At 42.8% G+C, this 27,049-nt stretch overlaps 1 long non-coding RNA gene across 7 annotated transcripts in view; it reads left to right on the top strand.

The window, feature by feature from the left end:
• Nucleotides 1-20,662, top strand: part of LOC121142725 — a 190,919-nt gene extending 170,257 nt beyond the window's left edge. For 6 of the 7 annotated variants that reach the window (XR_005879767.1, XR_005879769.1, XR_005879773.1 and 3 more), the window contains 3 exons: nucleotides 14,561-14,702; nucleotides 17,203-17,320; nucleotides 17,432-18,291. This is a non-coding gene — a long non-coding RNA (uncharacterized LOC121142725). Of the gene's footprint in view, nucleotides 1-14,560; nucleotides 14,703-17,202; nucleotides 17,321-17,431; nucleotides 18,292-20,490 lie in introns of those variants that run through there. The other variant, XR_005879772.1, reaches the window with a different exon arrangement.
• The last annotated feature ends 6,387 nt before the right edge of the window (nucleotides 20,663-27,049 follow it).

Raw genomic sequence — 27,049 nt, 5'->3', positions numbered from 1 at the left:
TAACAAATTTCCTGAGCATCTTCATTTTACACCTTTAATTCCATTCTCTAGACATGCTGAATGTGAAGATGAGAGCCACTGCCTCTATGAAGTGTTTTTTTATTTGCGTTTTGTTTTCAGAGTTTAGGACACACAGCTGCAGTCAATATTGCTTTGTATCCAAAAGCACACCTTAGTATAAGAGTCTTGGAGTCTCCAAGAGCCTTCCCTGGCTTCGCCATCTCTCAGTAATTACAGTAGCAGAAAGTGCATTTTGAAATTCAGAACTAGCTCTTCAGTGATCCGTGGGGACATCCTTGGGTGTTTGTGTGCTGTAATGAGATTTATCGATGGAATCCTTTTCTATCTTCATAGACAGTCTGAAAGCCTGACCAGGGTTGTATTACCAGTGCGCTAAGTCAAGGACACTAGTGAATACAGACATTGGAGCCTGGGGAGCGCCCTGAAGACTTGCGCTTTGTATAAAGTGTCAAGTCAAGGTTGCAGGCTGTCTCTACAGGATGGTGGTGATCCCCAAGCCCAAGGCTTCTAAACTGCTATTGTCAGGAATCAATGTGGTGTGATATCTGATAGCATCTAGATCATTTAATTATTGAATTTACATTCCAACCTCCTCCTGCTTTCAAATGAGTGGGAATAAAATTTACTCTCTAGCCCCTGTGAGCTGGCCCATCAGATGTAATTGCATTTGGTACATGGGGTTTTGATCCATACAAGTGTGTGTGTGTGTGTGTGTGTGTGTGTGTGTGTGTGTGTGTGTGTATACACATGGAGGGAAGGACATATTATTATGCTAAAATTGTAACAGTCTGAAAAGTTGAAGGAACCCACAGGCTTTATTTTCCCCAAGAGTCTTTGAGCTGCCTCCTATAATAAATAAGATCTGTGTCTCTTGAAAGCAGTTGCCTTGTATTGCTACATTTATACAGACTTGAATAAAAAACGATTGCCCATTCTAGGCTTTCCATTTTAGCTGTTAAATTGCATCCTCAATGAAAAGGAATAAATGGCAATTGCTTGGAAATGTCCCCATCCTCAGACGTCTTTCTTAGCTTGATGGCGATTTGGAGTCAGGCAAACAAGAATGAGGAAGACTAGAAAAGAAAAGCATTTTCTGTGTGAATGGGTATTGAGTGCCATCAGCTGGGTGGACATTCATCCCAAGAGTAAAAAACTTAAATGGCTCTATTATATGAACAAAAAAAAAAGTCAATGAGGGATGAGAGGATGTTCGCAGGGTTAATATTTGATTATGAGGTCATTAATTTGTTTATGGTTGCTATAATTTTGGATGTGCTTTTACTTGTGGGAGTATGGGAGGACTGTTTCTACTTTTGCATAGGAAAAGTACTAACTCAAACAACCAAGATCAACGAACGGCATCTTATTTGTGTTTAAACCTGCTAGTTGATTTGCCATTGTGACTTCTGACTGGCAGAGGGATTTTCCAGGTTCAAACACGTGGTTCAGGAAATGAGGGGCAGGGTAAGGAGAAATAATGCCTCGGTAGTAGCCTGTCTCTGGGGAAACTTTAACATTCTCATCTACTCTACAGAGGCATCTTTGTATGTCTCCTCACATTCACGGCTGTGCACAGCACTCATTGGTAAACAAGAGTCTATCTACATCTTCTCTGATATTTGGAGTTTTCTTGAACTATCCATGGTGTAAGAGAAATGAGTAATGCTGACAGGGACATCCGAGTTGATTGCTGTTAATAGACACGTGGGATCAGTTAGCTATGAAAATGCATTAAGTTAGGATACTGTTTCAGAAAGTATTCCTAGTCGAAAGAGAAGACAGTGGGTTAGGAAATGCCTCTCTTTGAACGCATCCCAGAGCCTGCCAGATGGTCTTATTGAGCAAGGGGGAAGTTCAGTTGTCTATGGTTTGTCAAAAACAATTGTGATGTCGTTGCCTAAGAAACAGCAATGCTACCTGTAAGTCAACCAAAACTGGCACTGTCACTCGCCACAACCAAGCGAAAGCTGTGTTCTCTGGAAACTCATGTATCCCAAGTACAGTTGCTTTCTTGACTGTCAATCAAGACACCAGGAGTGTTAACTCTTCTTGGTCCTAAGGGAAGCTGTCAGTGTCAAAAGGGTCTGTGAGCTCATGACTGCCATCTAAAGGAAGTGTTTCCAAAGGGTTATTTGGTTGTCTCTTCATCCACAGAGAGTCAGGGCTCTCATGCTATTTGCCACTTATGTTTTTATAATTATTTTAATAAAAGGCAATTTTTATTGAGCCAACATTTGCTAAGAACCCAACTTTGTCAGAACACTGTTAGTTAGGAGGGGCACACACTGAGCTCACCATTGCTCATCCCCAGACCCCAAGGCTTTAGCCACAGATCTACTCCTCTGTGTCTGAGCAGTGATTAAGCTTGGGTCCGTGGACGGCCATACCTGAAGCAGCGTCGGAACTGTGTGCGTGCATGAAGAGGACTTGTGGCTGTCAGCGTACTCGCAAAGGGCTTTGGAGCAACTAAACCTTTTATATTGACATTATGGCACTTTAGGAGATCTGAAGGTAAATCTGAAATGGTGAAACTGGTGGATTTTAAATTCCAGGTTACACCTTCGAGTCCATGGTTAACAAAATTCAAGCCCACTGGAACAAACCAAATGGTTTTTCAAGCATCTCTAACTTCCGCCCTTGCAGAGAAACCTTACAAGCACACCTCACTGGGCCTCCAGAAAACCTTATATATATACTTATTTTTGAAGAGAAAGTAAACAAGGCAGTTGCAGTAGATAAGAAGGCTCTTGTATGAAGCCCTAGTGAAATGTAACTAACATTTGTCAAATGTCTCATCTGATGCATTAAGGACAGATGGCTTTATAGCATACAAAAATGAGCAATTCTCAATAGCTGGGAGAACAGAGTCTTTGATTAAAGAATTTGTATTCATTGTTCCTTGTTGGGGACATTAATCTCTTCAGGACGTTGTTCTACTAAATCACAATGTTTCTAGACTTGAAAGTTATTTAACTTGGTGTCAGAAAGCCCACAGAAGACTTTGTCACTTTGAATAAGACACAAACTACCATCAGCTGGCTGCCATTTGCCAGGCCCCAAGTCAAGCTTCATACACCTGAGCGTGAACTTGTAAGAATAAGCCTCTGTGATGGGAAACGCTGTGGAGGAAATCACAGATCTAAAATTACTCAGCCCATGTTCTGGGCACCTGGGACTCTGACTTCAATCTTCTGGACTTGAAGATTCATCCCATAGCCCCTGGAACTCTTCTAGGGATGTGTTTGGAGGAAATACAGAAAGTGAACCTAGCTGGGGTCAGCGGTCAGACTGCTGGCTCTTGGCTTCTCAGAGAGTTCTATAAATGTAAAGACAACACCAAGGGAAACTAATAGAGCCTGACAAAGGGAAAGCCTGTTGCTGATTTGTTTCTCTATTTGTTCCCAGAGAGTGGATTTAATGGCTGCACAGGCGCTATCGGAATGTGAAGAGCTGTTTTAGGGTCACTCGAAATGAATAGCACTGTTAGTTCTGACTGAAGATAAGCAGGATTAGTTTTCAGGTATTTCTGCTACTCCGCTTTGCCTCTCAAAGTCATCAAAGTCTGGGTGAATTTCATCACTGCCTCCTAGGAGGTTTGCTATTCGTGGAAGGTAATGGCTTTCAACATCTTTTGAATGACCTTGAACAATTTTCCAAGGCTCAGCAGAATCGATAGTTTGAGATGCTAAGATCTTTTTAGATGATTCCATGTATGTGCATATATACATGCCACCATGAGCATGTGTGTAAATCTACATAACATTAGACACATGTGACATAACAATAGTTAACCTTCACTAAATGTTCACTATCCTAAAAATTGTTATTTAAATTTCAAGAGGTTATTATCCCAATTTTTTTTCAAAAGAAGAAACCAGGTGTCATAAAAAATGTGGTTGTTCCAGACCTGCATACTATCCCAGACAGTGGCATACTGTACTGTCTTAGCCACTAAGTGCATTGTGAGATACAGACACATACATATAAATCCACTCATGGGCAATGTTATGACCAGGACGTCTGAACTTACGTTTCAGGCTTTCATTAGAATTGACTGCAGAGTAACAGAAGTACAGCACTATTATTAATTTCTGTTTCTTCAATTAGTTTTTGTTTAGTTTGATAGAATCCATAATAGATCAGCCTAAGGTAATCATGTTCATTACAGTGTTCATTTGACATAAAAAGATGAATTATTTTAATTAAAAAACAACAACTTCTCCACAAGTCTCTTTTTCAAAGGCATGAGAAATAAGAGTACTTTGCCTTCGGACTACTGTTTCTCAACTGCCACCTCTGAAAGGGAGAGGTGGTTCTGTGACACTTACAGGACAAAGGCCATGCTCACAGAGACGATTACATGTGGAGTCAGGTAACAGGGGGATGGGGAGAATAAGCATCTAATATTGAAATTTGGAAATTTTCTAATATTTGCTTCTACAAGGAGCAAGGCTGAAGAGGAAGAATCCTTGAGCAAGAGAGAAAAGACGATGAACCCTCAGGTAACAGGGAAATGTGGGAGCAGGAGAAACGGTCTTCCCCAGGGAGGAGCATAGCAACTGCCTAGACAAAACCAACACGTACTGTAAACACATACGATAACATTATACAGACCTAGTATGAATATGTGTCTCTCTATACATGCATGCAACAGGTCAGCTCTGTAAACACGTACGATGATAACATTATACAGACCTAGTATGGATATGTGTCTCTCTATACATGCATGCAACAGCAATGAAAAAAAAGATCATGCATTTGAAAGAAAGCAAGAAGGTATACATTGAAGGGAGGAAAGGGAAGGGAGAAGCATGATTATATGATAATCTCAAAAATAAAAAAGGTAAGAAAAAGTCCAAACATTTGCTAAAATGTTCCATCTTCTTTTTTAAGGGTTAACCTGGTCTCACTGTAAACCAAAGCTCGTCTTCTCTTCTATAGGTATAGTCCTTCAGAAATCATGGCTATGGATGGCCTGTAAGCCCAAGCTTGTCTTCTCTTTCCTAAGTATAGTCCTTCAGAAATCATGGCTATGGATGGCCTCAAAAGTTTATGACCCACAGAATCTGAATGATTGACTCCGATTGTTGAGGCTTCGGAGGTGAACTCTGTGGGAATGCAGTGGGACTCTTAAGAACCATCTAGAACCAGTAAAAATGCAAATATAAAAAGGAGTTGTAAGGATAGACTGTTCTCCCGAGACATTGGGAAGCTCAAAAAAAAAAATAGACCCAGGCCACTTTGTTTTCAAAACAGGTTTATAAAAATGTAAGTTTAAAGGAGAGAAGATTTTGAAAGTCTCCAACACAAAGAAGTGACACACATCTGAAGTGATGGATATTCTAATTATCTTAATCTGATCATTACTCATTGTTCACATGTATTGAAATGCCACACCACAGTTATGTACAATTATTACAGGCCTATTAAATGTGTATTTAAAATAAGCTTAAGATGTGCAAAGCTTAGACATGGCATGCACATGCCATGTGGTGTGTGTGTGTGTGTGTGTGTGTGTGTGTGTGTGTGTGTGTTACTCTTGAGTGGACTGCTAGAAAAATGCATATCAGCCAGACTGTCTCTACTCACCTTATTCCTCTCCATGGACATGGCACTCTACAGAGAGCTAGTCTACTTGGACAGCTGTTTAAGCTTTGAGAATTTTTTGCCTACTTTTTGCATTTTTCCCTGTGTGGGATTTTATTTTATTTTTTAAATTAATTTTTAAAGTCAGTAAGCAAAGTAACAAGTTTCACTATGACATTTTCTCTTGTACTTTTATTCACTTCTTACTCCTTGACTTCAATGTACCCTTCTTGATGGCCCTCTCTCTCTCTCTCTCTCTCTCTCTCTCTCTCTCTCTCTCTCTCTCTCTGTCACGCACACACACACACACACACACACACACACTCACACACACTCACAAACCCCACAATACTTTGTCTAGGATCCACATATGACAGAAAACATGTGTCATTCCAGCCCTAGCATATGCCATTTAACACAGTGACATCAAGCTCCGTGTTCTTACAGATAGCATGGTTTCATTCTTTTTTAACAGCTGAATTAACTTTCATCATGAACGCATACCACTCATCTGCCGATGGACATCTAGGATGGTTGCCTTTCTTAGGTATTGGGACTAGCACAGCCTTAAACGCGGGTGTGTATGTAAACATCTCTGTGCTTGGGCTTAGAGCCTGTGAAAAACCTGCCTTGGAGTGGCATGGCCATATTGCAGGTCTACTTCTGAGAATTTTTAAGGAACCTCTGTACCGATTTCCACAGGGGCTGTACAAGTTTATCTCCCACCAGAAATCCAGTTGTGCAGAAGGGTCCCTCTTGTATCAGAGCCTCTCCACCAGCATTGCTGTCAACTCTTTCTTGATAAGAGGAGCTGCGACTGGGGTGTGACTTTGAGATCAATGCTATAAAGCACACGTAAATTCTTTTACATGCCAACAAGATCTTGTACTTAATGCTGGGTTGATCTAGGAAAACTGTTCTTAGTTTTCTCTGTTTATGTAGCATCTCAAATGAATGATCCTGGTTTTATTTTTTCCCCACTTTCTGTTTTGACTAAGTCTAGTGTGTTTTTAACAACAATCTTTCTCCTGATGGAATGGAGCTGTAGTGTGATTCTCATCTTTAGCCTTCTGCACAACTAACTGGCTGTTTCTACCAGTGTCTATTTTCCTCCATCCTCCCCTCTTCCCTTTGATACATGCATCTGCTTCATCTTTCCACCTGTGTGCTGTATGTGGGGTGACCCCAACCTTGACACTAATACGTTGTCTTTCACATCCAGTGTCCAGTGAAACATGTCATACTGAAAGATTCTCTTAGCATCTTTGTCTTGACACGGCAAGATTGGTCTCATTACTGTTCCTCTAAACTCCATCATCCCTGGACTTCGGTGACTAGAATTTTCCCAGTCGCTGGCTTCAGCCGGTTTCTCCTTGACAGCTCTGTTACCCTACCAACCCCAGCAATTTCCAGCTCTCATCATTTCTGCTTCCTCATCAACTCATTCTCACAGCTCCTGTGGTTCAGTGTCTTCTCCTCCTGCCTGGACTCTGCTTAGGATTTCGCCCTTAGGGACAGCTATCAGATAATAATGCCGTTACTTCTTACAGGCCTCTCATGCAGTTTCCCTAGTGTTGACACACAGTGTAACTGTGAACCACTGACCAAGATTAGCTTCACCACCCATTATTAGCAAGAACCATAACCCTCCATTTGAATATCACCTGTTGTGCTACCAATGGCATTTATCTGTTCCAGGCTCCCACCTATGGTCCCATTTTGCATGTGGTTGTCATTAGGTTTAATTATCTACTTCTCATTGAGATTCATTAAGGTTGCTTACAAGGAATATGGGTGAGCATGGGCAAACTGCCAATGGCTACACTGAAGCTATTGCTCTCCTCCATATCCATTATCTATGAACAAATCTTCAGGAGAGCTGGGATCCCATGAGCCCATCTCTTTTCCATGGCAGAGTATTGATAGGCCCAGTCTTATGTGAACCTTGGGAGTCAACCAAACAGGAGAGCACAGCCGTGCCAAGAGGTAAGAGCTCCACACCTTCCCCTCTGCCTCCCCTTGGTCTCACATGCTCCACGCCCTGTGTTCCTCATACCCTGTACTTTTGAGGCCAGCCTTCAAATGTCCCCTACGCCTCTCGTTTCCTTCATGATGGTTATCTATCATGTTGGACACAGATGTCATTTGTTTGAGGGACACATTTACTCAGGGCCCTCATCCTGCACTGAAAGATACTCATTGCCTGGGAGATGATGCCTGATGTTCAGGGCTGAGTGCCGTCTGGTTCCACATCACGCGTAGCCGACACTGAGCTGTCATTTTCAACGCGTGCCTGTGGGTCTGCGGTTCCGTTGTTCTCTGTGCTGGGTTCTGTGGCCCCCCGCCTCCTCTACCTCTTGCCATTATAAGCGTCTCTACTTCACATGGAAATGAGTCAGAGCTCAGGAAGATGGACAAACGTGTCCAAGGCTCGCAAGCAGAGCTGGTATTTAAACTCTGATGGCTTTCTCTCCAAAAGCCAAGAGATTTCAGTCACTATACTTGCAAACCCCTTGAATGGAGAGTTTAGGTGTTAATGATGTTGGATATTTTCTCACAGAATTCAGTACAGATGCCTGTGCTTACGGCTTTAGTACATGTTAACTGAACAGGGGAATACTCTAAAATTGAGCTTCAGGAAAAGAATGTATAAGGGTAATTGTTAAGAGTGAGGAGAGAATCAGGAGTCACTCATACCAATATTTTTTGTGAATGAAGAGATTATGTAGCATTTGCCACATAGTGATTGCCCATTAATGCGGCATATTCTAAATATGAATCCGACCTTGATTCAGTGGCTGGCTAACTTTGTAAGTTAAATTATTTATAGAAGACCGCATGCTTCCTTAATCTAATTTTGAAGACTCACACACCCTTTCAACACAGTTCAGCTGGTGGTCTGTGACTAACATGTGGACAACTTCAGCAAAGCTTCCCAGCGGGAAGCAGGAAGTGCTGCTCCAGAAGAACTTAGCAGAACTTCCGGGAACTCCAGTGGAGACATCCCTGAGAGCTCCCTGTGGGTCAGGAGGAAGGGAGCTGAGGAGGAAGGCCCGGGAAGAAGGGCATTTTGACACACGTGTAGAGAGGAGTCTCCTGTCCTTCCTTTTATGAGTCCTGTCATGCTGAAATGTGGAACCTATGTGACTGGGCCTGAGATAGTGGAAGCTTGAACGTGGTGTACATGTGGGACTCCATGGACCCTGGACCCTGCTCATACCAGACAACTGTCTGCTTCTGAGACAGAGCCCCGGATTGCATTTTAACTTCCCATGGGGAACCTATAATCTACTTTTTGGAGTTAGTTAATTATCAAAAACCTCTGTTTAGCATTGACAAAGAGGTATCAAGTGTTCTGCCTGTTTTCCAAGTGTGACGCATTCTCGCTCAGATATCACACACTTTCTGCCGCTGCCCTTCCCGACTCTCCACGGCGCCTCTGAGTATCTGCCTGTCCCCAGATGAGCAGTGCGTTGGCACTGGCTGGGAGGAAGGGCTGTAAAATTCATTTCACATCTGTTCAGTCAGTCACTTATTAACTTTAAATTTATTTTCTTCCCAAAGAGAAATTCATTCGAGAGTTTTATAGCACTGGTGCTTTTAATTGACCAGAATAAAAAAATTTAAATTTACTCTTTTTCTAGTGAGAATGAAAGATCTTAAATCCCTATTTAAATGGGATTTGGTATTCCTCTCTTGTGATCTTAGAGTTTAGAAGCATGAAATACTTTAATAACAATATTGGAAAAGTATACTCATATTCACCCCACATATAGCCAAACCACCTACTGAAGCAATAGACTTGTAATTGGTGAGTGTTTGCAAGGCTATATTCTATACATTATAAAGAAAGGACAGATACACTTCAAATAATATTTTTTTGTCAAATTTGCCTTAATGTAAATCCAATGCCATTCAATGGCCCTGGGTTGACTCTTCTTTGTAAATATATGTGTGTTTATTTTTATGTGACAGGCTTGATGGGAAAGGGGACATTGTAGCTTGAAGTTGGATAGTATGAGAGTGAGGTTCATGGGCCAGAGACTAGAGGCAGAAAATTTAATGTCCTCAGTCTGGCTAAGAGATTAGTTAGGACCGAAGTTCTCAAAACTCCAGTGAGATACTACCTAGCAAGGTAGCTAGAGAGGCCAATGAGCACTCTGAAAAAATACAGGCTACTGTAACTATGAATATCCGGGTTTTTTTTTGTAGGCAGGAAGAATCACTAAATAAATACTCTTTTGTCAAGTGTGCAGAAATTGGTGACTGAAAGTTTTGGCTATGAAGTGTGGTTACCCGGGCTCTAAGCTCTGGCTGTGCCACTTTCAAATATTTGCCCTTAGTCTTGACTCTGTTTTCATCTCCTTACATAGTATGTGTATATGTGTGTGTGGTGTGTGTGTGTGTACATATATGCATGTATTTATAGTGTTATCTACCTTGGAGGTTTGTTTTGATGATTGAATCAAATAATTAACTCACTCACCCTTAACATAAAATTTGTTCTAAATGATCACTTGATGAAAACTCGGGGTTTTCATCCCTTTTTATTTATTCATTTATTTCTGCCTAAACTTCAGGAAAAGGAACCTCACTCGTCAAACGTGTTCCATTTCCATTTATGTATTCACTCAACACAGCGTTTAATGAGTTCCTACCATATGCCATGGATGCCAAAAAGGCAAGGTGGGGGCAGACTCGCAATCAGACAAAACAAGACCAAAGCTACTGACAAATTGTTCCCATTTGAATGAACTCATCTGAAGCTGGCCACAACCACTAAAGGGGAGGTTAAGAGCTGCTGAGATCACAGATAACTTAGTGTTGAGATTCAGGAAGCACGTGGGAGAGGGAAGCAAGCTGGATCACCGGTAGGAATCTCAGACTGCTGGATGCAAGCAGGGTGGGCAATCAACAGGAGGGAGAGAGAGACACGTGAAGGGCAGTGGTGGAAAGGCTGGTTCATCAATCTGCTTATATCCCCCTAAGACCACAGGACACAGAGGCTCTTGGGTTCACAGCCCAGAATCTCTCGTACACAGTGTCCTTTCTGAGGAGATGCTGAGGTTCCTTGTCTTTCTCACCCAGAGAATCCAGAGGAGTATGTGTCATGCTAGGGTACTAGCTCCTCAGCAAGATATAGGGCCTGCTTCATGGGTCACTGATGAGGAAGTCCTGTGTATATGTCAATAAAACACCGTTGGCCAATAGGGAAGCAAGATAGGTGGGACTAGGAGTCAAGGAAGATTCTGGGAAAGAGAGGCAGAGTCAGTCATGACGTAGCCGCCATAGGAATAAAAGGTACGGACCCTTTTCTCCAGTAAGAGAAATACTTAGATTAGCAATTATGGATTAAATACTTAAGTCAGAGATAGCCAGTAAGAAACCAAGCAAACGGTTAACAGCTTCATAATTAATATAGCCTCCTGTGTGTTTATTTGGGACTGATGCGTCTCTGGAACCAGGCTGGCTGGAAGACAACACTCTACAGGCCACTTTCTCAACTTGGTCTGCTCATAAGCATCAAGGGTTTAGACACAGGTATTCATGTGTCGTTTTAAAGGTGTTTGTAGGAAATGAGAGCATCAAAGGGCAGAAGTTGCAGAATGGGTCCTAATTGATGAGCTCATCTCATGTTGTCTCGTGTAGCGTTTGTCAACCTGAAAGGGATGCTTATGTCATTTTAAGTGTGCTTAGAGAGAAGCTCCTTAGAGTGTTGGGGCCCATAAAGGTGGTTCCGATTCATCTTGCCTCAAGGTCAGAGAGTTCAAAACTGTCCTTAATAAGTCAAAAGACCTAAAGGTCTAAGGTTTGTCTACTTCAGGATGTTTTGGCCTTGGTAAAGGACGTCTTATCTAAGTAACAACAGACTTTGGCTCAGGTGTGTTTACTCTTGTCTCTGAAGGTGTGGCTACCAAATGCTTGGAGGATGAAGGGAAGTAAGTCTGTTTGCTCCTTATACATGATAATAGAAGCCTTCTGCCATGTTCCCCCTTTTGGTTGGGATACTTAAGAATGTTGAAGAATAAACTTGGGGCATTCAGTATTCACTGAATTTTCCTCATGACTCGATCCTGTGTCTGTGTCTTTCTCCTAATGTCTTTATCTACCCTTTCTTAATCCACACTCACCCTCTCAGGTATGAACTGGACAAGTTGGCTAGTTCCAACTGTAGTCCCACAGACATGGGTTCCCACATTAGAGTATGAGGAAAAATGACCTTCTTCGGACATGGCAACATTTCTTCTCAAGGCCTAGTATGTGGGAAGACCGAGAGTAATGGTCACCTGACGTCAACATTAAGGTCCATGGCAAAATAACATATTTTTACTATGATGACAACCTTTATCTGCCTTGATGTTGTCTGTTTTGCCCAGATGTTGGTTGTGTATTTCAGGCTGTATTCCTCCCGTTTATTGATGAGTGTGCTGAAGAAGACCTAGTTTGTCTTAGTAGAGTCAAGATATATCATACCAAGACATGCCACTCTGATGAGAAAATTTGGTTAGCCCGAACAAACATTTCCAAATGTTGTCCTAAATCTTGGTGTCTAAAAGTAGGTCTTATGGATATTGTTAGGATATTTCCAGTCTGAACAATCGTGTAAATGCTCACAACTGACCCAGTCTTTCAAGCATCGTAGGTTCTATACAACACAGGGTCTTGGGGTAGATTTCTACTCTAGACAGTTTCTTTGGAGCTCTTTCCCCAGTCCATAATTGACTGTGGGGGACGAGTGTCTACAGTTCATAAGTTAACAGGAAGTCCTGGCCTCTATCTGTGAGGATGATTCATCAAACCTTCACCAAACTTCAAGTCTGTTGGCCTAGATGTACAGATCCTAAATGTATACTAGTCTATTATGCCATTTGCCCAGTGTCCTTGTCCTTCTGTTCTGGTGTGACGAAGTTAAGGCATCATTGGTAAGTGTGTCGTGGTGTGGATGTTCAGGTGACACAGAAGAGAACATGTACCCTGGCTTTTGCTGGTACAGATTAACTGAAGTGTGGTTGACCAAAGGTAATAACTGTGGTGGCTAGTCTTGTCCACCTGACATGTTCTAGAATCTTCTGGAAAGACAGCTTCAGTGAGGACTTGTCTAGATCAGGTTGGCCTGTCAGCATGCCTGTGAGGGATTTTCTTTAATCGGGTTGAGGTAGGAAGACTGACTGTGGACATTAGTGGTGTCATTTCCTGGGCCTTGCAAAGGGGAGTTCAAGCTGAGCACTGTTGTCCATGAATAGATCCTCTGCTCTCTGCTCTTGCTGGTGACTCCAATGTGAAGCCCTAGTTCCCCCATGACAGAGAACCTGCACCTGGGATTGTGAGCCATATAAACCCTTCCTCCCTTAAGTTGCCTTAGTTCAAGGTTTTGGTTTTTTTTTTTTCACAGTCCCAGGAAACAAAATTAAGACACTCACGTTAACCTGCTAGAGAAAGGCAGGGTCGTGAATTAATGAAGCATATCCATAGAGAAGTGTATGTAAAGGGTCAAAATTAGTATACACACTTCTAGGAATAGGTAATGACAAAATGCGTAGACCAGAAGAAGCATAGAAAAGCTTACAATGCGTGTGCACAATTGGTATGCACAGATATCCTAATATTTATTCTTCACGGTTATCCAGACGAGTAACGGCGGAGCTGGTATCTTTATGATGGGTTCAGGGAGCACCAGCACGGACTTCTAAACGGAGTTTGGGACTTGTGCAGATGTGAGGGAATAAGAAGCGGCAACACGTGTTACTGCAGAAGCCTCAACTTTGCCTTGCTTCTTCCTTGCCCTCCTCCCAGGATCCAGTTGGTCCCCGGAGAGCACACTTCACTGCACATACCAACAGGGACAGAATGCAAATATTTCCCCTCACCTCAGGGGAGTGCTGGGAAACACTCTCCTGGAAAGGAAACTAATTTATTTGGTTGCTAATTATTTTGGCTCTAGTTTTAATGAGCCATCCACTATAAAAGATAAAAAGGGTAATAAAGCTTCTCTCTCTCTCTCTCTCTATCTCTCTCTCTCTCTCTCTCTCTCTCTCTCATACTCTCTGTCTGTCTGCATAGAGCGATAAAAGGAATGAAAAACAGTGTGTGGTGGTCAATAATCATGGACTCTGATCTCAGACTGTGTGTTTGTACCCTTGTTTATTAGGCATGTCACATGTCACCTGGGGCCAATTTCTTGTCGTTCCTATGCCTTAGAATCCTTGTCCACAAAGTGAGAGTAGCGATAGTCTCTCTCTCTCAAACTATTGCGGTGAGTGTGAAAGAGTGAACCATGGCCATTACTGTTGTTATAGTGTTGTTGCTCAGGGATGTTGAGAAGGAAGGGGTAGATAGTGGATGACATGAACAGATGGTGGAATGGAACCTTCTAAATGAGCCCAGGGAAATTGCCTAGGAGATGTGGTATGTGTCTGTGGGTGTTTGCACACATAAATGTTGTGTGTGTGTGTGTGTGCGCGCACGCGCGCACGCGCGCACATGCTTGTGTGTTGGGGAAGGATGGGAACAAGGCATTGGGGCACAGACAATGCCTGTTGAAAGAAGACCCTCATGGAAGACTTCTCTTTTGTAACTCCAATAATACATTTTCTTTCTAGTAGCCAACCTTTTGGACCTCACATAACATAGAATCTACTTTAGCCTGCACCCAGGGGACTAGCCCATTGCCTCTGGGACCTCTACAAAACAAACTATTATTGTATCTGCTGTAGCAATTTTCTTCACCAGGTGACAGTCCAATAGAAGCAAAGACTGTTGATCCCACATGAATTTGGTTTGTTTTCTATTAAATTATCCTAGTGTTAACAACTATGAACCTTGAAAACAAATAACAAACAACAAACAAATCCCCCCAAACAGTTGCCTCAAGATGAGGATTCTGAGCATTCAAAGGTTGGGGTGGGAGGAAGGAGAGGAACTCCTTTTGCAAGAACTGATTGTTCACGGACAGGTTTTCCGGTGCAGTACTCAGCGGTGTGGTTCCTGGGTCTGCAGTATCATTATCATCAGGACTTGTAAGACGTGCAGAGTCTCTCATGCCATCCAAGCCCCTCTGAATGAAGATTGCCCTGAACAACGGACTCATTTGCACGGTGAGTTCCAGAAGCTCGACCCCAGCAGGCTTCAATGGATCAAAGGCTCTGGAGAAACTATCTTGCCATTGAGTGGTGAATTGGTTTTAGAAGCTTGGGTTGGATATTTTCCTATACAAAGAGAAGGGGAAGGCAGATATGACGCCAATGGGTATGGTAATCACAGATAAACTCTCTTGTCTGAATTAGTGACTGAAGGAGTATGTGAAAAAAATGTATGCGACCCTTCATTTTAGGGTCTTTAAAGCAGTCAGAAATGGAAGTTAAAGATGCTTCTGGAAGTAACGAGCTAACGGAGGTGGAGTTCTTCCAAGGGTGTTTGGCTCAAAGGCAAGGAGACATGAGTTTTTGCCATGTGTGTCTTTATGAAGAAGGGTGCTCCAAGGGCCCTGGAGCCCCGAGAACAGCCATTTTGAGTGGAGGAGATAGCATTGTCCTGTAAGCTGCGGGTTGGATTCCCTCCAGCTCCTTAAGCATCAGGGTCACACCTGAGTCGGAGCAGCTGCATGCTAATCGCCCCGCCCAGGCACTGATGCACACCTTCTGGTTTATACCCTTGTTCAGCTCACAGGTTACATGTCATTCTTCCCAGCAGATTGGGCCTTGGATTTGGAGCTTCCGTCTAGTCTGCAGGCAGGCATTAGGCAAACCTTTAGCTACGCTTGAGGGGCTAGAGAGGTTAAATTTGAGAGAGGAAGAAACTTTCCCTTGTGTATCCCATTTCTGTTCCTGAATGGTTGTCACAACAGACAGAGGTTGTGGCGCCTGCATTTACCTCGAGGTAAGAAACGGGCTGGCTGTATAATTATGCTAATGCTTCTCAGGGTGTTTCTTTTTTTTTCCCTCTGCTTACACCACATGTGCACGGGCTCCTGCTTGCTTGAGTATCCCGTTAACAGCCAACTAGCACACGCACACACACACACACACACTCACACACACACACACACACACGCTGATAAAAACAGGCACAGGCTGGCTGACACACTCATTAAGACCATCCAAGGTGACCTCACTGATTCACATGGCTGCCACTTGCCATGCTTTGTTTCCCAGTGCAGTGGGCAGGCTTCCAAATACATAGCAGCTCACTTGTAATAACCTCATTGCCTTCATTCGAAGCTCCAAATGGGAGACGCACGTTTCCCTGTACATCTTGCCTTGCCTGTTTCCTTGATGGTGACTATGCTCCCACTATTGCTTAATTTGCTTCCTCCTCCACTAACTTTCACGCGTGTACACACACACACACACACACACACACACACACACACACCTGCTAGTCACTTTGTATCAAGAACTAAGGAGTAGTACCCCTTAGTTGCAGTATGGTGTTGTAGTTTCCTCTATATTGAAATGTTCCCTCTGGAGAGGCGGAGAATGGGAGTGAGCGCCAGGATGTTATACAATAGGTCACAAGTCTAAGGGAATAGAACTTGAGAGGTTCTTGAGGGCCCCTCCCAGCCAGCTGGAGACATTGGAGACTCTGAGCAACCCAGCTGCAGAGGGGAGAAATTCTCTGACAGTGCAGGAGTCACCAGGAGAAGAGATGTCTGCCTGCAAGCTATGCTCAGAGGTCCATTGCTGCAGCTTCCACGGATCTTCTATATTAGGGTGGGCTTTTCGGTGACACAACTGCTGTGGAGTCTTCCCTGCTCCTTGTAAGTAACCCCTCAACCATGCTCATGTTATTAACAGTGAAAACCCCTCATCAGGATTATACCCTCTGCAAATATAAAAAATATTATGAAGGTTTTAATTAGTTTGCATCATATCACACATTTCTGACACATACATCTAGCCTGCTACTTGGGTTAGAACAAACAGTAATCTAAAGGAATGCAATGATTAACTAATTAATCCAACATTATTGAAACACTAAAAATAAGGTTTGTCATGTTTATATTCAGTGAGTGTCTTCTTCAAATTGAAAGGTAAATTTTTGTTTCTTTGGTGTTTGAATGGACAGGGATAAAAAATTATAGATCATTCAAACAGTAAAGCTTCAAGTATCTCTCTCAAAGAAATTAAAAATCAAAACACTGGTTCAATGAGTTAGACCTTGGTGCAATCCTTACTTTGGCCTGTGGTGGGTTCCCGGGAATTTCTGGAGTGAACAGATGTTGCATTTCCTCAGGAAAACTCTATCACACAACATCTAGGCTCCATGCTTTCCCTGACTCTAGGACTCAGTACCATGGCTGATCATCTTGAAGGTCATGTCTGGAGGAAGCCATGATGCTATAGTGACAACTACAGAGGGGCCTCAAGTGTCTTCGTTGAAGTACTGGGTCTCTATCCGAGGCACTGTCAACTGACCTTCAGCAAATCTCTTGCTACTTCAGTTTTTCTCATCTGCAAAATAAAAAAATACCTTGTCTTACTTGCTGCCCAGGGTTGTGATGAGAGAGTGCTCTGTGCTCTGTAAAGTGATACACAGTGTAGACACTGTAGGGAGTGATAAATTGCCGAAGTCTGTCTGAATGGTCTTTCCAACTAGGGAGGCGGTACTGAGACAGTCCCACAAGCCTGACCCCGAAGCAGCAGTGTGCAGCTGAGTTAGACACACAGCAGGATCCCCAGTGATGCACACGCTTGGACTTCACCGACCTACTCAGGTAAGATGAAATTTCAAGCATAGGAAATGTCTGTGCAACCAGGTTTGAGAGCCATTGATTTAATGCCAAGGAACTATTATTTCCTGTGATCTCAAATTCTGTCTATGACAGGGTCCCTCACATCTGATGCCTGAGGTGTCTCGTAAGGCATTATGGAGTCTGGAAGAGACTGTCCTGCTGAGATCCTCTTATTAGACTTGACAAATACACCTTCTAGTCTTGACTCCTATGTTAAATGGAAGAAATCTCAGATACCACTGCTTGAAATGGACTCCTGAATTAGTGACTTGGCACTCCGATTCCTGGAACCCACACAAAGGTAGAGAGAGACAGCCTATTCACTAAAGCAGTCCTCTTACCTTCACATTAAACACATGCTTGCTCACGGGCTCACACACACACACACACATACACACACACGCACGCACATACACACATGCACACACACATGCACATACACATGCACATACACACACACGCACATATACACACACATACACACACACACACACAAATAACTAAAGTAATTACAAAGCAAGTGAATTTTGGATAACTATATTTAACTCTCCCAAGCCCCTCTCTCTAAGCATGAACTGGGACAACACTGAACTTCATCCTTTGCTCTTTGGAACCCTTAGTAGGAAAGGAAGAGAGGAGAGAGGGGCACAGAGAGGAGCAGCGCAAGCAGGCTCTCTCCTGGTGCTCAGATGCTTCCGTTGTTCCTTTCTGCTGGCCCTGCCTAGGCTCTGGGCCTACAGGGAAACTACGAGGTGAGCACCTAGTTTCATACAAAAGGCCTCACGGCTCACCCAGGATGAGCGGCTGTTTCAGAGCCACAGTCCTCAGCAGTGCCCTCAGGAGTGCTGGGGGAGTCGAAAGAGGGCCAGAGAGAGGAGGAGATAAAAGAACCCAGAACCTATCCAAAATATGTGACTCAGAATGAGAGAAACAAGGCGAATTCCCAGAAGGCATCCTTTTTATTTGTCTTTATTTATTTCACTTTAGTTTGTCAGGGGGATGAGGTAAGAACATCTGTCTCCCCCTCACAGAGGCACGTTCTTTCAGGTAAGATGGAGAATGCTGGGCCAATGGGTATCAGCAAACTTGCTTTAATCTATTTCTGGGGTAATGGACTTGCACAGCGGCCTCAAGTGCCTCCGTTCTGCTTTTTCCAGCAGAAATGCATTAGAGCTGTTCTCAGATATATGCTCCCTTTGAGGAAGGGACAACAGAACCTTCTTAGAGAGGGACAGGGTAGAAAAAAAGAAAAGATTAAGCCCTTTCCTTAATCTAGCAGGAAGAAAAGATGAAATTACCTCAGTGCACGCTCCCACAGCTATAAACAGAAACGTTAGGGAGAAAGTAGTTTCTCCATGACTGAAAGCCATTTAGGATACAGAACTTGGGTTCTATATTTCCCTGGTTGCTTTAACGCAGTGAGATTTGGGCTCTAGGGGGAACAGATCTAAAAATACTATTCATTCAAAGGCAAGTGCCAGTGATGGAAGAGGCCTGCCTCTCCCCGAAAGGAGAAAGGGAATATGAAATCTTAATGCCCTCATTTCTAAGCTCTAAATCAAAGTCAGACTTTGGAATACTGTTTTTTATTTGTGTTTTTAATAGGCAGTGCAGAGGAGGGGTAGCAAAGTTTCAAATGGTGTAAAAGAGTAAGGAATCAAGAAGCTGGCCTTTTTCATAACTCATCACCACCACTCCAGCCTCTGATCAAGCTCCCTGTGGATCTCCCCAAATAATCCCTTCATATTGACATGTGAGCCCTCAGGCATGTCTGTATGCATGCACACACATGTTCACACACCTTCCAATTCCATTCTTTGAACACAAATGGCTGTGATATTCACCCGTCTTGCTGGCCCTTACTTCTCTCACTCGAAACGATCCTGCAGAGATAACCCCCTATTAGAATGTAAAGCATACCTCCTTCTTTTGGTTTTTCAAGATAGGGTTTCTCTGTGGCTTTGGAGGCTGTCCTGGAACTAGCTCATGTAGACCAGGCTGGTCTCGAACTCACAGAGATCCGTCTGCCTCTGCCTCTGCCTCCTGCGTGCTGGGATTAAAGGCGTGCACCACCACCGCTGGGCAAAACAACTTTAGTAGCTGCATGTAAGTTCATCAAGGAAGCACCGTTAGGCATATTCATTCAGTTCTCACTAAATGTGGGGATAGATATATTAGCATACACACCTGAATACATAAAATATTTCTGATTCTTGTTATAAATTCATGATATAAAGTTCCATGATATAAATTGCTTCTTGCAGTCTCTGGCTGTTCCTGGTTACACACTGCACCCAGAATGAGCAAGGACCTTAGCAGGCCTAACTGTATTTTACTCTTGAAGTATTAGCTGTGGGCCAGAGGGCATTGCAGGTTTCTAGATGGAGGTTTTCCCATGGCTTCACTCAGCTATTAGCCACCTCGGCAGGAAAGACGAAGTCTGAGTTGTGTTGCCTACAGCCAATAGATCAGTTATTGAGTAAATATGACCCTTTCTGCCTCAACAGTGAGGTCACACAAGTCACCTTAGCAGCACGAAGAAATCAATTCCAGCTAGCAACCACCTCTGACTTAGAGCTTTCTGAGCGCATGGAATTTCTGCCTCCGCGCTGATAAGGCCATACATATGTATGCACCGACCTTGCAACTCCCGAGGGCTCTGGTTTTTTCAGAATTCTGAATAAATCGAAACTGGAACATGTTTGGGTGGGGATACAGAAAGCTCCAGGAATGTCGGGACTCTGCTTTTATTTTTCTAAGTGGAAAGAAAGCAAGCTTTGAGAACAGACCAACAGAATGCAGCCTTGGAGGGAGGGGAGGACAATCCTTCCATTAAGCAGATCCAAACTCACCTGAAGGGAACCTAGCTATCCTTAAATGCTGAAGGTTGCCTGCTCTGGCTAAACAGCTCCAAGGGATTTGTTCTTTGGGCAGCAAAGGAAAGGAAAGAGGAGGGAGTAGGCAAGGCAGGAGTGAGAAAATCATGGCTGAGAATTATAAGATCTGCCTTGCAGTTCAAGCACTGCATGATCTCTCTTGGGACAGGAAGCCCAAAGCTTAGAAGAAGCAGAGAGCATTTACTGGCCCAGGGGTTTGAAAGTCTGCAAGTTGCTCTGAGCTTGTCTGCTACTGTCAGTCTCATTCATTCTCAGGCTCCAAAGGGTGGCAGAAGGGTCCCCAGCAGCTCCTGTCCTGAGCTGCTCCAGGCTCCACACCAACAGATAGAAAAGCCTCTCTGAACCTGGAGAGCTCCAGACGGGTGGATGGGAGAAGAGGACCTTGGTGCCCACAGATTCATAAATGTACAAAACAGCCTTTCTGTGAGTGTATGACCTTGTCCCACTTAATTTCCTTATTTATAAAATACTGTTGATTTTAAAGTCCCTGAGATCTCCAGATAGAAATTAATTTCTCTCCTTCTGCCTCTGCACAACTATTGAATATTTACTGTGTTCTAACAGGTGTTTTCCTATATAAACCTCTCTGTCTCTCTGTCTCTGTCTCTCTTCACTCTCCCTCTCCTCTGCTTGCACCTCTGAGCACATGGGAAGAGGCCAAAAGTCAATATCAGATGTCTTCTGCTATTGCTCTTAGTTTTTAGAGATGAGGTCTCCTGCCGACTCTGGAGCTCTGGCCAGCGGGCCCTAGGATCTGCCTTGTTTCCACTGTCCTGTCTCCAGCCTCTGGGTTCCAGACTCTCCTCCATGCCTAGCTTTTACTCGTGTTCTGGGAGTTCAAACTAGGTCTTTATGCTTGTGTTATGTTGCAAGCATTTTATGCACTGAACCATCCCTGCCTTCCTCCTAGTTGCTGTTCTTAATGCTTTATATTTTTATTTCTTTCTGTGTTGCAGATGTGTCTACAGGTGTGTTTGCTCCTGAGCCCTAGTATGTACAGATGCTAGAGGTTGACACTCTTCCTTCGTCATTCTCCATTACTTTGTTACAAAGTTTAGCAGTGAACCTAGAGCTCAAAGGTTGTCTAGACTGGCTGGCAATGAGCTCCATTGTTTTACTAGGGTCATCTATGTTAGGCTTGTACCATTAAAGGAAGTTAGAAGTGCAACTACCAAGGGACTTAATTAGAATATAAATGCTTATGGATAACTAGGTGTTCATGGCTTAAAGACTTATTTTTTATTTTTATGTGTATATATGCATGTCTCTCTATGTATGCCACATGTGTACAGGTGCTCTTGGAGGCTAAAAGATGACACTGGATGCTCTGGATGCTCTGGACACAGAGTTTCAGGTAGTTTTGAGCAGCTCCAGGGAGGTGCTGAGAGTTGAACTAGAATCTGCTTGAAGAACAGCAAGTGCTCTTAACTGCCAAGCCATGTATCTCTCCAGCCCCAACTAGATATTAATTTTAGGATGACATTGTTAGAGAACAAACATGTCTAACAATTAAGGTAGGCACAGTACTCCCACTGCCACTGTAATTAGAACAAAGAAAGTGGAAGTCAGTGACACAGGAATTGATTTGTCTTTTCTTTGGCATCTGGAACCTGGGAAGGCTCTGCTGTGATGGGTTACATGTTCATACCTGCAGTCAGAAGGATGGATTGGAAATTCTCAAGGCCCTGGATCTTCACATTCTAGTATTTTGTTTTACCTCAATGACTATTCTATGAAGTGACTCTTCCCCAAATGAAAGTGTGCTGCTACACAGTAACTGATGCCGCGCTACATAGTAGCTGATGCTGTGGTACATAGTAGATGAGACTGAATTACATGTAGCTGATGTTGTGTTACATAGTAGCTGATGCTCTGCTGCATAGTAGGTGATGCTGTGCTACAGAGCTGATCATAAGGCAGAGGTGGTTGTCCAGGGAACTAGTTTCAAGGATGCATAGAAAGTTTCATTTTTTATTGATCTAGGAGATAAATGCCCAACGAGAATTATCATAAAAAAAGAAGAGAAGAACGGAATGAATGAATGAAGGCAGGAAGGAAGGAATGAAAGAAAGAAAAGGAAGGGAGGGAGGAAGGAAGGAAAGGAGAAAGGAAGGGAGACAGAAAGGAGCATCAAGATTTATGTCCTAAAAAATAAAAAATAAATAAAAAAGATTTACCTTCTAGAAATGCAAGAATAGAGCTATTAGTTAACCAGAGACTGGCTATCTTTTCTAAAGAAAAATGCTGCTTGCTTCTCCCTCTCTCACCTCCCCCACTCCTCTGTATATGTGTGAATGTGTGAATGTGATGTGTGTGATTTTCCCAGGGATCTTATTTACAAATAAGTGAACGGCTTGCTTGACACTTGAAAATTCGTTTTGGCACTATTGTGCTTTTATTACAATATAATTAAATAGTGTAAGGAAACAGAAAGTATGTTCTGTATTCTGACATAAACATGAAATAACAGTTTTCACAGAAAATAAATAGAGATAGGGAAGAATGGAGAGAGAGAAATTGAGTTCATTTCCATCTAACGTTAGTTTCTGTTCCGACACTTTAGGCTCTATTGGTATGAGTGTTTTAGTTCTTGGGAGAGGAATGCTTCTAAGACAGGACACAACCCAGAACTCTGGAGCTCAGGAATAGATCTCTGAGTTTGAAGCCAGCCTGGCCATGTCTACGGAACTCTGGGATAGCCAGGGCTACACTGAAACACACTTGCTGGTGTAGTTGTCCATTTCTCTAATGGACCTCTGACTCTGAAGAGTTCTTATCTGCTTGGGGTTAGCTTAGTCATGTGTCTAGCGTCTGGCCTCTGAGTGAATACCAGGCTAGAATACCTCGTGTAGTTTGGTTCGTTCCTTGAACTCTAGCAGTCCTTCATGAGATGAGGGAGTATACAAGACTGCTCCTGTACGTTTAGCTCAGGTACCCAGACAGCACACACATGGAGCAGGTTTGAGCCAAATCCCAGCCCAGAGCTGATATGAGATTAAGTGTAGAGTAGATCTCACTATTGCAGCACACCTGGGTCAGCTAAGTGCATTCATCCTGCAGGCCTGTGGTGACAGGAATAAATTAAACACTTATCTTAGGGTTTTTAGTAGTAGATGAAGGGTAGATTTATAGAACATTTGGCGATGTTGTGTGATATTTTTGGTTTGTATAGCTGGGCATAGGTGTATTGGTTTTTATTACTTGTGTAATAAGTTGCCATAAATTTAATGTCTTAAAACATCTTAGATTATATTTTCCTGCAAAGGTATCCTGATCGAAAGTCTAAGATGATCTTAAGAGGTTAGAGTTGGGATGAGGGATGACTTAGTCGATAAAATGCTTACTTCATCATGAGTCTTGAGGACCTGAGTTCCAATCCCCCAAATGGTGGTAATGTATCTTGTGAACCTAACACAGGAGAGGCAGATCACCTATGCTTACTGCCCCATCCCCAGCCAGAATAACTAGTTAGTGGGTTTTCCAGGTTCACTGAGAGACCCTGTTGCAGAAAACAAGGTGGAGAATGATTAAGGAAGGCATCCAAGTAAACCCATAGCATCTATTCCTACACACACACACACACACACACACACACACACACACACACACACACACTAAAAATGAGGTTAAAATCAGGGCATTAGCCTTTCTTTCCTAGTGGCTGCAGGACTTTAGAGGAGATTCTGCTTCTTTCCCAGCTCTGGAGGCCTTCTACATTCCTTGGGTTCTGGTTCACTCCAATCCTCCCTCCACCTTTTTTTTTTTTTGCTCACAACCCCTCTCTTGTCTTGACTCTTTTCTTACCCTCTACAACAAACCTTGCTACATGGTTAATTCAGATAAACTTCTCCATCTCTGACTCCCAGCTGAGTAACATCTGCAAAATTCATTCTGCCCATGGAATTTGTGGAGGATCTCTCTGGCCAGCTGTTAGGCTCTCTCCATCACAGAATGTTCTGTTGTTATCTGTTGCTATGGGGTGATGGTAAGGATCTTACCATGAAAAGAAACAGTCCTGTGGCAAAGGAGTCAAGTCTGGAAGACCGCTTTAGAGTGATTTGTCATAGAGCATGAAAGCACTCAATGACTAATATGCTATCTAGTCTTCTTTATAAGATAACTGCAAGTAAGTCTATTATTGGGCACATTGTAACTGTCTTCTGCATAGAATGTTGCATGATATAACTGCTATATATTTAAATCGATTTATCTCATAACTTCTATGAAATGACAGACTCGGGAACAATAATCCTGAACATATGGTTCTGATGGCCAGTATTGAAAAATGGACACCTGGAGGGCAAGTCCAGGGACACACTTGTGAGGAGTTGTCTAGCTTAGTGTTAGCCTCTGAGACTATCTGTAAGGGAATGTCTCTGCTGTGTTAAGTGATCTGAGAATTCTCATATTGTGAGCAGGGCCATTCTCTGGGTGGAAGACCCTGGCCTGTATAAAACGGGGAGGTGATCTGCAGTATTCACACATTAGTCCGTTTCTGTCCTCTGACTGTAAACATAATATAACCAGTTACTCCAAGCTTCCCCTGCCTTGTTTTCCCCTACTATGGAGGCCTGCACCACAAATTGTGAACAGGAATACGTCCTCACCCATGCCCCTGAAGCTGCTCTTGTCAGAGTATTTTATCACAGCAAGAGAAACTAAGGCTGATTAACTCTTTGAATCATTTATATGCAATAATCACAAGAGGCTTAATTTTGAAGTAATTCAATTTCCGAGAGTCAGAAAGAATCATGCTGAAGTAGAAAAAAATCTCCAAGTTCAATTGTGCCATGATATTTAGAACTTGATATGAAGCAAAACTGGGAGAAAGGCTTGGATGTTGAGACTTTAAATCTCACGAGGAAGAAAATTAAGTTTTGAAGTTCAATTCCTTTGGATTTGAATTATTTTGAACTCAGATTTGCAAGGAAATTTAATCTCTGGTCTTCCCTCTCTGGAAATGTGATAATAGCAATGAGTTTATATTCAATTTTGGAGCATCTCTCTTCTGGCATTTTATTATTAGAGTGTCTTCAGTTGTTGTTTAATGCCATTGCAGGGTCCACGATGTGCTATTTTAGGTAACATTGTTGTGCATAAGCTGGAGCCAATATACAAAGGAAAGTGGTTTTGATTTTTAGCTGTGGTGGATTTGATTAAATTAATGCTTTTCCTGAAGCCATTTCAGAATATGCATGGCGGCCAGTGTCTAGAGAACGGCCTTGTGAAATCAAGGGCTTCACTCCCATCCAGGTAGATTGTTCTCTCCCCTGAAAGGGAGAGACAACTTACAACTTAAAGCCTGCCTGCCCATAAGCTTAGTGTTTAAGACTAGTGCTTAGGAGGAGAAAAATCCGTGGTAGTGGTGAACATATCCACTATCATCTCAACTCCTCATTTTTCCCATAAAGAATTAAGTCAAATCCTATTAGTTTGGATCTTTAGCTCATTCAAGTCCAAAGGAGGAAAGGAGGGGGGGCTGGTGACTCGCATACTGTAGACACGGATCCTTTGTCTCTTATGTAATTTGAGAATGTTGCCCCCATATTTTAGCTTGTCTTTTCATTCTCCTAATAGTATCTTCCACAGAGCATACTCTTGATGAAATTTAAAACATTAAATCCTTTTCCTTTATGAGTCATTTTTTTCCCTATAGAGTCTATGGGCTTATCTTTGGCTCCTCTCCTGTTACTATGATAAAAATATCCTGACAAATGCAACTTAAGACAGATAGGATGTATTCCAGCTCACAGTTTGAAGATACAGTCCATCATGGCAGGGGAGTCAAAGCAGAGGGGACTTGAAGGAGCTGATCAGGTCACATCCATAAGCAGAAAGCAGAAGGTGAGTGTAGAGGGATGCCTTTTCCCTGCCCGCCACTTGGTTCCTTCCCCCCCCCCCCGCCAGTCGCCTGGGCTCTGCCGCATTGTAGTCCCCAAATAACACACAAGACACTGTATTAATTATGAAGCTGTTGGCCTTGCTTGTTTCTTACTGGCTAGCTCTGACTTAAGTATTTATCCCATAATTGCTAATCTAAGTATTACTCTTACTGGAGAAGTTTCCGGGCTTCTTATCCCTGTGGCGGTTACATCTTGACTTCCTGTCTTTATCCTACCCAGAGTCCTCCTGGACTCCTAGTCCCACCTTTCTTGCTTCCCTATTGGCCAACAGTGCTTTATTGACATATACACAGGATTTCCCCAACATCTCCTCTTTTCTGTCTAAACTAAAAGAAAGGTCTTAACTTTAACATAGTCAAATTATATATAACAGAACAGTTATCAAGTAAGAACACAGTTACAATATTTTGTCTATCAAGATTTAAAGAAAATATCATCCATCCCATCCTTGTGAGTCCAAAGTCCTACATGTAGCTTATCTTTTATCATAACTAAGGAAAACTATAACTATCTGCCTTCAACTCTATCAAAGACCACAGAAAGATAATATGTATACACTAGGATTGACAGAGACATCTTGCTGCCTGGGCAGTCACTTGAAGTTTCTCTGTAATGTTGGGGCATCCATCTTCAGCCCAAAGGCCACAGTGTGTCTGGAAGACTTTTCAGCAAAGCAGGAAATTTCAAACTGTCCATCTGCATCAGCAGTCTGTCAGTCATTTTTCTGTGTCCTGTAGAAAGTCTCGTAGACTCTTCCATGAATCAGGAACCCTGAAGGATTGAGTTCAGCAGTCACTTTCCTGTGGGTCCTACATGTCTAGCTTATACAGCAACAGTCAAGCAGTCCAGGAAAGAGCAGTTTCTTGCCCAAATGGCTAATCTTGCCATGTTGAAAGCAAACTCCATAACAA

The sequence above is a fragment of the Mesocricetus auratus genome, unplaced genomic scaffold (genome assembly GCF_017639785.1).
Source record: "Mesocricetus auratus isolate SY011 unplaced genomic scaffold, BCM_Maur_2.0 Super-Scaffold_100010, whole genome shotgun sequence".
NCBI classification, from domain to species: domain Eukaryota; kingdom Metazoa; phylum Chordata; class Mammalia; order Rodentia; family Cricetidae; genus Mesocricetus; species Mesocricetus auratus.
Note: the sequence above shows the minus strand (reverse complement) of the source record. Positions and strands in the feature narration are given on the sequence as shown.